Source organism: Leuciscus leuciscus (genome assembly GCF_965113295.1).
Source record: "Leuciscus leuciscus genome assembly, chromosome: 5".
NCBI lineage: Eukaryota > Metazoa > Chordata > Actinopteri > Cypriniformes > Leuciscidae > Leuciscus > Leuciscus leuciscus.
This window is the reverse complement of record NC_138729.1, coordinates 40,307,734-40,320,520: the sequence shown is the minus strand read 5'-3', so window position 1 is coordinate 40,320,520 and position 12,787 is coordinate 40,307,734. Positions and strand designations below refer to the sequence as shown.

General features: G+C 38.1%; 1 protein-coding gene across 1 annotated transcript in view; it reads right to left on the bottom strand.

The window, feature by feature from the left end:
• Nucleotides 1-12,787, bottom strand: part of tenm1 (teneurin transmembrane protein 1) — a 213,050-nt gene that overhangs the window by 179,732 nt on the left and 20,531 nt on the right. The window lies entirely within an intron of this gene.

Below are 12,787 nucleotides of genomic sequence, written 5' to 3'. Positions count from 1 at the left end.
ATCTCTACCTGCAGACTGAGCTCGTGCCTTCGCGCCAGTTATTCAGCCAATAAAGTGTAGCAGGCCTATGTATTTCATAGAAAATTGCATGTGAGCGGAGTGGAGCGGGAGCGAGAGGGCGGATCTTGGACAGAGCGCAGAGCGGCATTTTTAAAAGGATGGAGCGTCGCCCTATTTCCCGCTCCAATTTCGCTCCGCGCACACCACGATTCTGAAGCATGCTCAGCCTGACTCAGTTGATGACTGCAAGATGGATTCTATTTTCAGTCAAAACTCGGCTCAATAATGGAGTTCAAAAAGTAGGCTACTTCAAAAAGGAAAATAAGAAGTCATACAGGTAGGCTACACTATAATATTAAACTAACTATAATGTGGTAGAAGAAAACGAATGTGGAGACATCGTTTCAGTCAGTAAAGATTCATTTTGGAATCTAAAAAGACACATCTCTCGAAAACATGCAGTGTGCTATCTGAACACGCTGGAAAGAAAGCAAAAGGTTAGCAAATTGAATAGGCCTACGGTAACTTGTAACAAAGTGTAAATTAAATATAGCGTAATATTCAAACAATTGATACAAGCCCATTTCAATTTTAATCCTGCGCGCTGCGCAAAAGTTCAGTTATAAGAATGTTGGCCTAATAGTTAATTTAGCCAACTTTTAAAACGTTTATGTATATTTTTTTATATTTTTGTTTATATAAATTTTATTTATATTATTAGGCCCATTTATTCGTTTTAACTTACAGCAGTTTATGTGTACAATGGATAAGCCCATTTAAATTGTAATCGTGCGCGTTGCGCAAAAGTTAACTTATCAAAATTCTGGCCTAATAGTAAATTTACTTTAAAAAAATGTATGTAGGCTATATTTTTGTTTATATAATTGTTATTTATATTATTAGGCCCATTTATTCGTAAAATTTTACAGGACTTTGTGTAGGCTATATTCCTTATAGCCTAGGCCTAATTTGAAATAAAACATTTCTATTTGAAAAATGTTGTTGTTGCTCATTAGTTCTTTAGGAGGTAAGGCTGTGGTCTAAGCTAACAGTGATATACATGTAGATTTTTTTTCCTTTTTTGGAGCGAGCGGGGGGCGATTTTGGTGGAGCGCGGAGCAAACTGCGTTGAGCGCTGAGCGATAATGAGCAGAGCGGCCTGATGTTTGAGCGGGGGAGCGGAGGGGTGGACAGTTCCGTGAGCGATGAGCGGAGATTCTCACCGCTCCACTCCGCTCATATGCTCTCTAGTACTATATCAATTACAAAGGTTTAATTGGCATCTTTATTTCAAACGACCCGACCGACCGCGACCCGAATATCATTAAAAATATTTTTGGATGACTCGTAACCGCGGGTAACCGCGGGTGACCGCAGGCACCCGCTCATTTCGGATCAACCCGCGCATCACTGGTATGTGTATAGCTAGCCTCTCTCTTTCTGTGTGTGTGTGTGTGTGTGTGTGTGTGTGTGTGTGTGTGTGTGTGTGTGTGTGTGTGTGTGTGTGTGTGTGTGTGTACTTGGGATCAATATGCTCAAAGACTTAATGGAAACAAATCTGTTGTGTTTGGACATCAATACATATATCGATGACTCAATGGAAGCATATCTGTGATCAGCCAAGGTCATAGTAAATCATATATATGAACATTTAATGCATTTTCCATTGTGTTGCATCTTTCTTAAGGTGACCTGAGCTCATGTTCAATAAAAGCTGGCTATTTCGCTGTTTAAAACTGATTTGCTTTTTAAACAGAATAACACGCTTATTATCAACACCTACTGTAGGAGTAGGAACATTCACCACTAGAAAACAACCATAGCTGGTGACATGTGGCAACAAAGTTTCTGGCGGTGTGAATAGGACTTTATACTGACATGCAGTGTTACACATTAATAACAGACCTAAGACACAGAGCCAGAGCCGTTTCTGGCCATTTTGGTGCCGTAGGCAAGATTCCAGAGTTATTTTGCAGACACATCATGCATGTAAAAGTATACAATTCCAATATACCCAACACTAAAGATTTGTATTTCTGATCACTGTATTCTGATAACATTTGGAGAGAGAGAGAGAGAGAGAGAGAGAGAGAGAGAGAGAGAGAGAGAGAGAGAGAGAGAGAGAGAGAGAGAGAGAGAGAGAGAGAGAGAAAGAAAACATAAGCTAACATTCAGCCACTTAAATGTTATGGAGTCAAATCCATGCCACATATATTTGCAAAACAATGAAGTATTGCAAAATGAAAGTATTGAGCCAACAAAATATGCAAACAAAAATGAAGAATTGTAAAAGAAAGATCAAAAAAGAAAAGGAAAAAAAAACATTTTAGAGAGAGAAAAAATAAGTTTTGAAAAGAATAATAATAGAAAAAATAAAATAAAAAAGTATATAGATATAATGAACTCTTTCTCCGCCAGCATTTTTTTTTTTTAAGTTGCCAGCTATCGCCAGCATTTTTGATCATTTTCACAAAAGTTTCATGGCCCCCAGAATATTTTTTTGTATGAATATCTGAACATGCAATATATCAGAAGAAAGAACAAAGCCTCTGCTTTAAAACAAAAACAAAAATAAAAAAAACTTTTATATAGATTAATGCATTATTTTTTTATCAACACTTGAATGTTGGTAAGTTTCATAGAAAAAGCAACATTTTGAGCAAAAAGCTGAGAAAATTGCGTTCTTGTCAAAGAATACATCCGGATCGGATTCAGAACGATGATCAAAACAGAGACGGAGTAGATCGAGTTCTTCAACACCCCTAAGCATAGTATGTTGAAAAGAGTGTGTCAAAAGTCCCATGATGGTCTACTATTTCCGGTATATTTTTTACGAAGTGTGGATCTGTTCACACTATGGCCCTGTCCCAAATGGCACACATCATATGCACTTTCAGTCTTGTGGACGTGCTGGTGTCCATTAAGTCCATGTAGGGTGTCCCCTTTGTCATTTAAGGTTTCAGAAGGGTGCTCGTGAGCGCCACCTTTGCAGTCGATATGCGCCCTCGATGTCACACTGATGCGAGCTCCACAGCAGACTTCTTCCTGACAGTCAAAGCGGCGTCACGTCACGAAAGTGCGGACTCGTAGGAAGATTGCGAGTGTTTAGGGTGCCATTTGGGTCAGGGTCTACAAAGGCTAATATTGCCCACAACCCATTGCGCTTTGGAGGATTCGGTTCAGAACAACAAACACGAGTAAAAAGTGTAAAAAAAACACAAAAAAACTACAAAACATGTCGAATATGCGCCACCGACAGTGAGAGGTTTAGATAAAGGTTTGAGTGATTAATAATCAAAGTTTAATCTAATAAAAAAATATTTATTTAAATGTTATATTTCATCTGCAATAACAATGTGGACCGAGTGAGTTCACGTAGTGTAACAGCGCAGCGCTTCTGGGTTGTACGTCAGAACGTAGGCTCACTATTGGCCAGCATCACACGCATGACCAGCGTCGGCCAATAGTGAGCCTACGCTGGCCAATAGTGAGCCTACGTTCTGACGTACAACACAGAAGCGCTGCGCTGTTACACTACGTGAACTCACTCAGAGGCCCAAGAAAATGAATAGTTGAATAAAGTCGTTATTTTTGTTTGTTTTTTTGCGTACAAAAAGTATTCTCGTCGCTTGATAAACTTATGGTTGAGCCACTGTAGTCACTTGGACTATTTTAAACATTATCTTTACTAACTTTCTGAGCCGGCAAGTTTCAATTACAGAGAAGACTATATGAAGGGGTGAGCCAGCTCTCAGATTTAATCAAAAATATCTTAATTTGTGTTCCGAAAGTCTTACAGGGTTGGAACAACATGAGGGTGAGTAATTACTGACAGAATTTTCATTTTTGGGTGAACTAACCCTTTAAGAACTTGATCATAGAAGTAAAAAAAATAAGTCTGATTCTTAGACCTTTTAAATGATGTATGATTTGTCAAGTTAATTACATTCTTTTACATTAAAACTAGCAGTAATTTTGAATTAATATAATCAATGACTTCAGTGCGCTGGCGTCCTCCCGCAGGTTAACAGGTTTTAAGCAAACGCTGTTAATACACATTTAGATAACAAAATGAAACCATAAACATTTTAATGCTATACAAATATGCACATTGAGAGAAATAAACAGCAGAAGCTGCTATTTCAGACAGTTCACGTTAGCGAGTAGCCTAAGGCTAATAATCAACACCACTTTAACTGATCTCTAACTCTCTAATCTCTAGGCAAACGCTAAGTTAAATGCACAGAAAAGTGGAGCGAAAAGGGAAAACGAAATTGCGAGCTCACACCTGACTGAAATTCAAAATAAAAGGAGTGTTGCAAATGTATAAGTTGGTATGGCCATGTTTTTTTGCTTTTTTTTATCTATTGCAGAGATAAAATAGGATCAAACTACAGAACCTCTTCAGCTGTCATTGATCTTTACCATTAATTATTTATTTATTTTTGCTCTATTTTATTTTTATTTTTCAATTCTTAATTTTTCTTTACAAAACTTATTTTTCCTCTCTCAATACTTTGTTTTTCTTTTTCAATTATATATATTTTTTTGCTTAATTTATTTTTCTTTTGCAATACTTGATTGTTTTGCAAATATATGTGCACTTTCAATCTCATAATGCCTGCCCATCACATTTGCATGGTTTTACTAGTATTTTGTACTTGTTGCTGGTTACTTGTTGACAGTGTAAGGTAAATGCTGTTCAAAGCAATCAAACTGGGAACCATGTACACAAAAAATAAATAAAAAACTTCCAGAAACCATCAGAGGCACTTGCTGCAATTTTCAGGTTGTTAGCAGTGTGTGGTGCCTCTTATTTGTGACTGGATGCCTTTGACCACATTTGAAGGATTCAGGGGGTAATTTTATGCAGACGAGGCCATTTCATGGATAGGATAGAGTGCTTAAACATGGGTTTAATGCATTTAGCAGTAACGCACACTTTCTGAAGTGAAAGTGTGTATGTGCGAGACTGTGTTGTAAGATGTTTTTCCAGTGTAGTTTATTGTGTTTTTTCTAATGTGTGTGTATGTGTGTCTGTGCTGACTAAATCGTCATGGGGAATAAGTTAACATTAGCATCTAAAAGAGTGAATCTGTGACTCTCTGAACACTTAGATCCATTATTTATGACAGGAAAATAACAGATGATTAGACTTCAGCCTGAAGATTAGAAGGCTGTGTGTGTGTGTGTGTGTGTGTGTGTGTGTGTGTGTGTGTGTGTGTGTGTGTGTGTGTGTGTGTGTGTGTGTGTGTGTGTGTGTGTGTGTGTGTGTGTGTGTGTGTTGGCTTGTACTCTGACAACATGCAGTTGCTCTCTTAACTGATTGTATAGATCTCCCAGCATGCACCTGTTCCTCTCTGATCTGTCAGTTGGTTTCTTGGGAGTGTTTATCTGTGTGTGGCTTGAGTGTGTGCAAGTGTCCATATAATGAGAAAGACATCTACTTTTGGTTCTGGCCCTGAGTCTCATCTGTGTTAGTATCTCTGCAGCAGTAAACAGCCATAATGATCCAAAAAGCCATTACTGATGTATCCACTGTCTACAGATATGTTCAAAATGGCATTACTACTATATACAAAGTTAGTATGCTAAAAACTCTCCCAATCTTCTATTTTCCAAATGCATGTTACTGATCTTATTGTGAATGACCATCAATTTTATTTATTTTATTTTTGTACCTTGTAATTTTTATTTAAAATGTCATAACTCAATCTTCTGGTAAAACACCAGACTTCTCTCTGTGATGTATGCCAGACTTCTCAATCACAAAGTAACACAATACTGTTTTCAGTCCTGTATTTGAGTCCTTAATACATTTACGTTCACACAAAGTTCAGTTATTTACGGGACTGACAATCGCATTCTATAACCGAACTCACACCTGTAAAATTTCAGGACTCACAACCACATTCTCAGAAAACCTGCATTGTGTCCTGCGTCTGTCACGTCATACAGTGCGAGAAAGCTGCTCTGCGCTGCACAAATGCATGTCTACCGTTCACTTTCTGTAAATTACAGCGATGGAGATATGAGCTGTTTGTCATCTGAAGGTTCGAGGTTTTGTGTTCTAAGCTTAACTCAAATGCTCCGCTCCCCATCCAGATATAAAAGCTGCTGTCGGTTAATGAAGATTTGGCGGATGAACTTGCTGCTCGATTGAACTCTTGTCGTATTTATAGTGATACGCATTTACAGTTTTATGGATGTCGCCATCTTTACATTGGTCACTGTCTCTATTGGTATTAGAATACAGGCATGATTCCCGTTGCATGTTCATACAAAACTGACAGTTTGAACCGAGCCTTTGTCTGCATTAAACCTGCCCTTTTCTTGCAACTGACTGCAACCTCGAATCTGCCTCCATCCAATCAACAACCAATGAAGTATCCGGCCTACTTTTTTTCTTTTCGATAAACCATTTCACTTTGATGTATCTCACAGTGCAAAAAATAAATAAAAATTCTACCTCTGTAAAACTGCTACTTTTAAACAGATTTTAAACCGAAAAATTAACCCTGCATTTCAGGTCCTGCATACCCTAGTGCAATGCGCTCAACTTCCATTTTACTATACAAACAAGACAAAGGAGGCAACATTTGATCCAATGAACAAGTGTTTTGGCGTTACGTTGTCAACATAACATTCCGATTCAAAATAAATTGGCAGTAATGCATTTCTCTGGCATCTATCTTCATATAAGGAGCACTACATAGGAGAAGGTTGCCCTGCAACCTTTAAAGTTCACACTTCAAGTGCTCTGCTCTCTGAGTAAGACTGGCATAGTGATGATCAGATTGAAAAATCTGAATGAAATTTGCTGTGCAGTATACAACCCAAGAGTACTTGGTTTTAAATTTGAAAGAATTAATAGTTTATTTTAATTTACATTTTAATGTCATTTAATTAAAACTAAACTTTAACTACACGTCATATAAACAAAAAGTGTGATGATACGAAACACTTGACCTTAACTATACAACCACAAATCAAACGCACTTTCAATATATATATATATATATATATATATAAACTATCTTTTTTTTTTTCTGTACTTTTATGCCTGCTATTTTTAACTTATTTCTGCTAATTTAAGTATTTTTAACTCATATGATGCATTGCTTTTGATGTTCCTCATCTGTAAGTCGCTTTGGTTCATCTGTAAAACCGTCTCCTAAATGATTAACTGAAATGTAGGTTATAAAAACCTTAAAAGCTGAATGGGTGCATGATGATGCTGTATGGTATTGAAGAGTCCACTGTAGCGGGTTGCATCACAATGTCCCATTCGCTTTGATGTGTTCATGACCCGCTTAATCTCTGAAGGTCTAAATGCAGCGAATTTTGGCTTGCACTTCTGTAACCGAAGCTGAAATTCTTTTCCCGTGTAATGCATTAGTCATGATCCCACACCGGCTAAACTCCCTCTGGCTCCTCCTGCTACAGTAGCCATGTCCCAAACTCTCGCTATAGTTTGAGCTGGAAAAAGATTGACGGATCTGAGAGGACTGCTCTCAATGTTTAGATGGTGCCTGGGGGGCTCAATGTTTACACTTCTGGGGGAGATAAACCCATGAATGGCATATGAATAGTAGTCAATGAGAGAATGTATTATAACTAGGGGTGGTACGGTACATGAAAAAACATCCAGACCGTTCGGTTCGCTTGTCTCGGTTCGGTGCGTGTGTGCGTCGCACGGTTCGACGCATGCGCAATTGTAGCCTCGTGCCCGTGCTAATACAATGCTAAATCATAAATCAGATGTATGTAGAATAACATGATGTTCAGCAATCGATTTAAATAGTACACTGGGTTTACTTAGACATTTAATGAGATCTACTCCACTATATGTTGTTTTTTCACGTGAATAAATACATAGATCGACTGTTTCACGTATGTACTTTAATGGTCCAGTGGCAGAACTTTTGCCAAGCATGTCATAGGTTCTGAGTTCTAATCCGCACTCGGCACTTGTATATATTTTTTTTCTTTTTCATTAAAACCGATTATGTTTATCAGTGGTTATATCAAGCAGGGGCAGATTTGTGTGAATTTTGTTTTGTGATTTCACCGGAACGAATAGAGAGTCTCCTCAATGGATTGAAGCGCGCATCCGAGTGAAGACTGTGCGGCATGTGCGCGAGCCACACGACAACACTTTATCAGCGCCACTGATCGCAGCGGCAACGAGCACTTTGATCACTTGATTAAAAAAAACTAATTTCAGCGCTACATTTCTTACGAACGAAACGAATAATTTGCTAGTTAACTGGAGATGTTTTATTTATTTGTATTGGTACATCCATGCCGCGAGATATCGACCCTGGCAAAAAGTGGTGGGTACATGTCCCACCCGCAAATTACGCCTATGATGACGAGACACGAGGAGAAATTGACAAAGAACTGTCCGACACAGCCCACGTAGCTCTCACTACAGATGGATGGACCTCCAGGGCCACTGAAAGTTTCCTCACGGTGACCACTCACTCACTATACTACTTCGAAATGGGAAATGAGAAGCTGCGTTTTGCAAACACGCCCCATTTATGAAATAAATTAATTAATAATTAGATAATTAAGCTATATATCATATGCTGAAGTAAATTTTTGGAGTGTTAAAGATTAAAAGAAAAAATAACAACAAGAACCGTTCAGAACCGAAAACCGTGACCCTAAAACCGTGATATGAACCGAACCGTGGGTTTTGTAAACCGTGCCACCCCTAATTATAACATAAAAAATCTTACATAATTTCACATTTAAATACACAAAACCCTACTTCATTTAGAGTCAGATATGACAAAAAAAGATCAGATGTTAATTCAGTAATTCTGATGGAATCATTGTTCATTCAGTGAAGGGTTCAACAGACTCATTCAAATTTAAAATGAGCCTTTTTTATGTGACTAGCCTAAATAAAAGAAAAGGCTCATGAGTAGGCTAATTATTTGTGAATCAGACTATACTAATCGTGCTGGATGTTTTTGGATTTGAATGCAGCGTTTGGAGACAACACAATTATAAGACATATTTTCTTGGCATTATTTCAGAGTACACACTCCCATCCAATTCAATTCAGACCACAAGTTCATAACTCAAGTACAATAAAATTTCTTTGGCCATTGTTGTAGATTTCAAAGTGGCGGGGCGCTGTGTTGTTGAATACTGGAGCAGGACACACTGCATACATTGTATTTTTAAAGTTAAAGAGTGTCATATCTTCAGTAATAATACACTTGCTACTATCCCAGTTTAAATGTGCAGAGACACAATGGGCCCTATTTTAACGATCTGAAACGCAAGTGTCAAGCGCAAGTAACTTTGTGTGCGGGTCTCGGGCGCTGTTGCTATTTTCCCGGCGGGATAAATGCCTCTTGCGCCAGACGCAAATCTAAAAGGGGTTGGTGTAAAGTAGCTTCATTATTCATAGGTGTGGTTTGGGCGTAACGTAAAAAATAAACCAATCAGAGCGACATCTCACATTCCCTTTAAGAGCAGACGCGCTTGTTCTAAAGCGGATTCCTATTATAACGGCGGATTTGCCAGGCGCGCACCAGGAGTGGTTCACAGCCGAGGAGACCGACGTTCTCGTCAGGGACATTGGGGATGGAGAAACCCACCCAAATTAACTTCGGTTAAACAGGCGTATGATAATTTGGGTAAATGTGTAAGTTAGATGTATGCTTTTATAATAAATTGTCTGTCTGTCTATCTATCTATCTATCTATCTATTGTAATAATGTATGATTTGCAAAAATGAAAACTGCTGCTTCTGTGTAGATGAGAGAATCAAAGTGCGCGTTGTGCACACGCTACATTGATTATGGCCAAGCATGCGCCCTTAAAATAGCATATGAATAACATGACTTTAAACTATTAAACTATCATGCGCCACTGACGTTAAACAATTTTTTCCTGGTTAGTGGCGCAATTGTTTTCTAAACCTGCAAAATAGCATGAAGGAACGTTTGCGCCGGAACACGCCTCCTCTTTGCGCTGAACCGCCCCCGGGAGCGCAAGTGTATTTCTTAGTTAACCGACGTGCTTCTGTGGAGGGAAAAGTCCTCTGTGCGCGGGTGCAAAATAGGAACGATACATGCGTCGGTGTACAAAGTCAATTGCGCTGGGTGCAAGATAGGGCCCAATAAGTTATTCAGAGGCCGACTTTCCCAATAATGTGTGTAAATATTGTCTCTGTGGGGCACTTCCAACTGTGGGAAGCCTATTAAAACGGTTAAAATGATTTTTGCAATACCATTTGATGTCACTTGTTAAAATCACTTAACCTTTAAAGAAAAAAAGAACACAAATATAAATAAACAAAATCTAAATAATAAAACAAATGATAAACAGCTTGAATTGTCACTACATTCTTTAGTTCAATAGTTTGATGAGAGAGAGATAACTTTACAATAAAAACTTCCGTACGCCTGTAGCAGCGGATGACTTTCAATCTGTTCCACTAAACTGAGGAGGAACTGATGGTAAACCAATAAGTGGAAAAGGGTGTTTCATGCTCAAATATTTAATCTGTTTATACTTTTTCTACCCCTGAACCTAAAAAAAAAAAAGTGGCCCAGTTTTTTTAATTTTTTTTATGAACGCAACGTATACAGACCATGCAGTTAATACTGCATAGCATGCATTAGGAATGTTAACATTCTGACCCAAAAAAATGTACAAAGCATGTGTGTGTTTATATCAGTGGTTGAAACAGAGCTGATCTGGTGTCATATATTGCCACCTGAATCTGAACTCTGTAAGTGCATTAGTGCAGAAGAGTTGATCCACGTTCAGATATTCCCCCTGAGTCTGAACTCTATAAGTGCATTAGAGCAGCAGAGCTGATCAGGGGTCACATGCTCCCTCTCCACTCACATGTATGCTCAAACATATTTGTAACGCTGGTATGACTCTCCAGTACAAAGATGTTCCATGGACACAGATCATAGACTTAAAGGGCAACAGAAACACACAGCTGTGCATTCGTCCTGTGCTGAGACAGACGGAATGAGAGTATAAAAGGAGCATTCTTAGCAAAGCATGTTCGTAGGTCAAAAACAGATCATCTTCCTTTGAAAGCTGTGGCCTGTTCCTCACCTATGAACTTTATTCGTATAAATTTAAAACGCATTCAAATAAGGCTTAGATGAGCCTCCAGTGAACAATTGCAGTGAGAGGAAATACTCTTTTCCTATTCTGCAGCTTGTTAAGAATGAATGACACCTTGTCTCACTGACACTTACTCTGTGTGTGTGTGTGTGTGTGTGTGTGTGTGTGTGTGTGTGTGTGTGTGTGTGTGTGTGTGTGTGTGTGTATATGTGTGTGTGTGTGTGTGTTTGGGTCTGACATCACGCCCCACTACCTCTGAAATGAGGGGCTGCATTTTCTGATCCAATGAAGCTTGTGATTAGAATGAAACTTTATGACAACGAGAATCTCTTTTACCTATCACAGAGCTCTCTCTCTCTCGCTCTCTCTCTCTCTCTCTCTCTCTCTCTCTCTCTCTCTCTCTCTCTCTCTCTCTCTCTCTCTCTCCCTCTCTCTCTCTCTCTCTCTCTCTCCCTCTCTCTCTCTGTGGGTCTCAATCTCAATAAACGAAACAAAGTTTCAGCATTGAAGATAGTGTTTCTCTTTAGTGGTATCCGAATTTAATGGACCCAGTAAGATCATGTTGGCCACATTGTTAAGCACTGCTCAACGACTGAGTGTCAATTACAGATATTTAACATCAATCTTTGTGTACATGATTTCAGTGATTGGCTTTTGTTTACACAGCTCTCTGGATCTGTGTCAATGACAGTATGATTTAGAAATAGACTATAAATCTTTATATGCAGTTTTTTAGGGCTGTCAATTTAACAAGTTATCTAAAAAATTTACGAAAAAATTTACAATTTATCTCGACTATCCATAATAAAGATATTTCCTACCGTCAGAGCAATTTGACCTTGCAGTACCACCTTCAGGTTTTTGTGAGTTGGGAGTAACTGCAGCCCACCTGCTACTACAGGACACAAGCCTCACCAAACCTCACTTAGCCTACTGAGATCAGGAAACACAGAATGAGTAAAAAGACATTCCCATCAGCATGCAATAGCGGCTGGATGGAAATAGAACATTAAAGAACATTAAAAAACAAAAACAAATGCAGGGGTCTCGAGAGGAATTTATCCAAGTTAAATTACTTTTAACTTGAAATAATAAAATGTCCCACTGATGGTGCGAGACTCTGACGAGATCGTAAAATGAATTGCTGTTGACTGCAGGCCAGAAAAATAAAACAAACAATATATTGGTTTCTATACCCCTTTTTGCAGTCTATATTCAATGATTTACTTATCTACCAAAATACAGTAATTTAATGTCTTTGAATTGCCTTGATTAAGGAATTTTCTCAGATATGAATTGATTTGTTTGATTAAACCAGCATTCCTTGTAATTTTAATTTCACATAACAACACAACCACAATAACATGATAAGAACTAGTTTTTTAATTGATACAGCACCTTAACACCATGGGGCTGAAAAAGCTTTTCACTCAAAACAAACACAAAATGATGACATAAAATGGCATAAAATCGAGTCAAATCAAATATAATTTAGACTATAAGATATAATATGAATATGAAAAAAGAAAAAATATATATATGATTGAAGGCCCCAACGTTATGCAGTGCTGTTATCGTAAACAAAACTCATAATTGACAGTGTGTTAATTGAAATAAAGCTAAAATAAAATAAAACATAATTATTAGATTATAAATTAGAATTAAAATCTTGTCA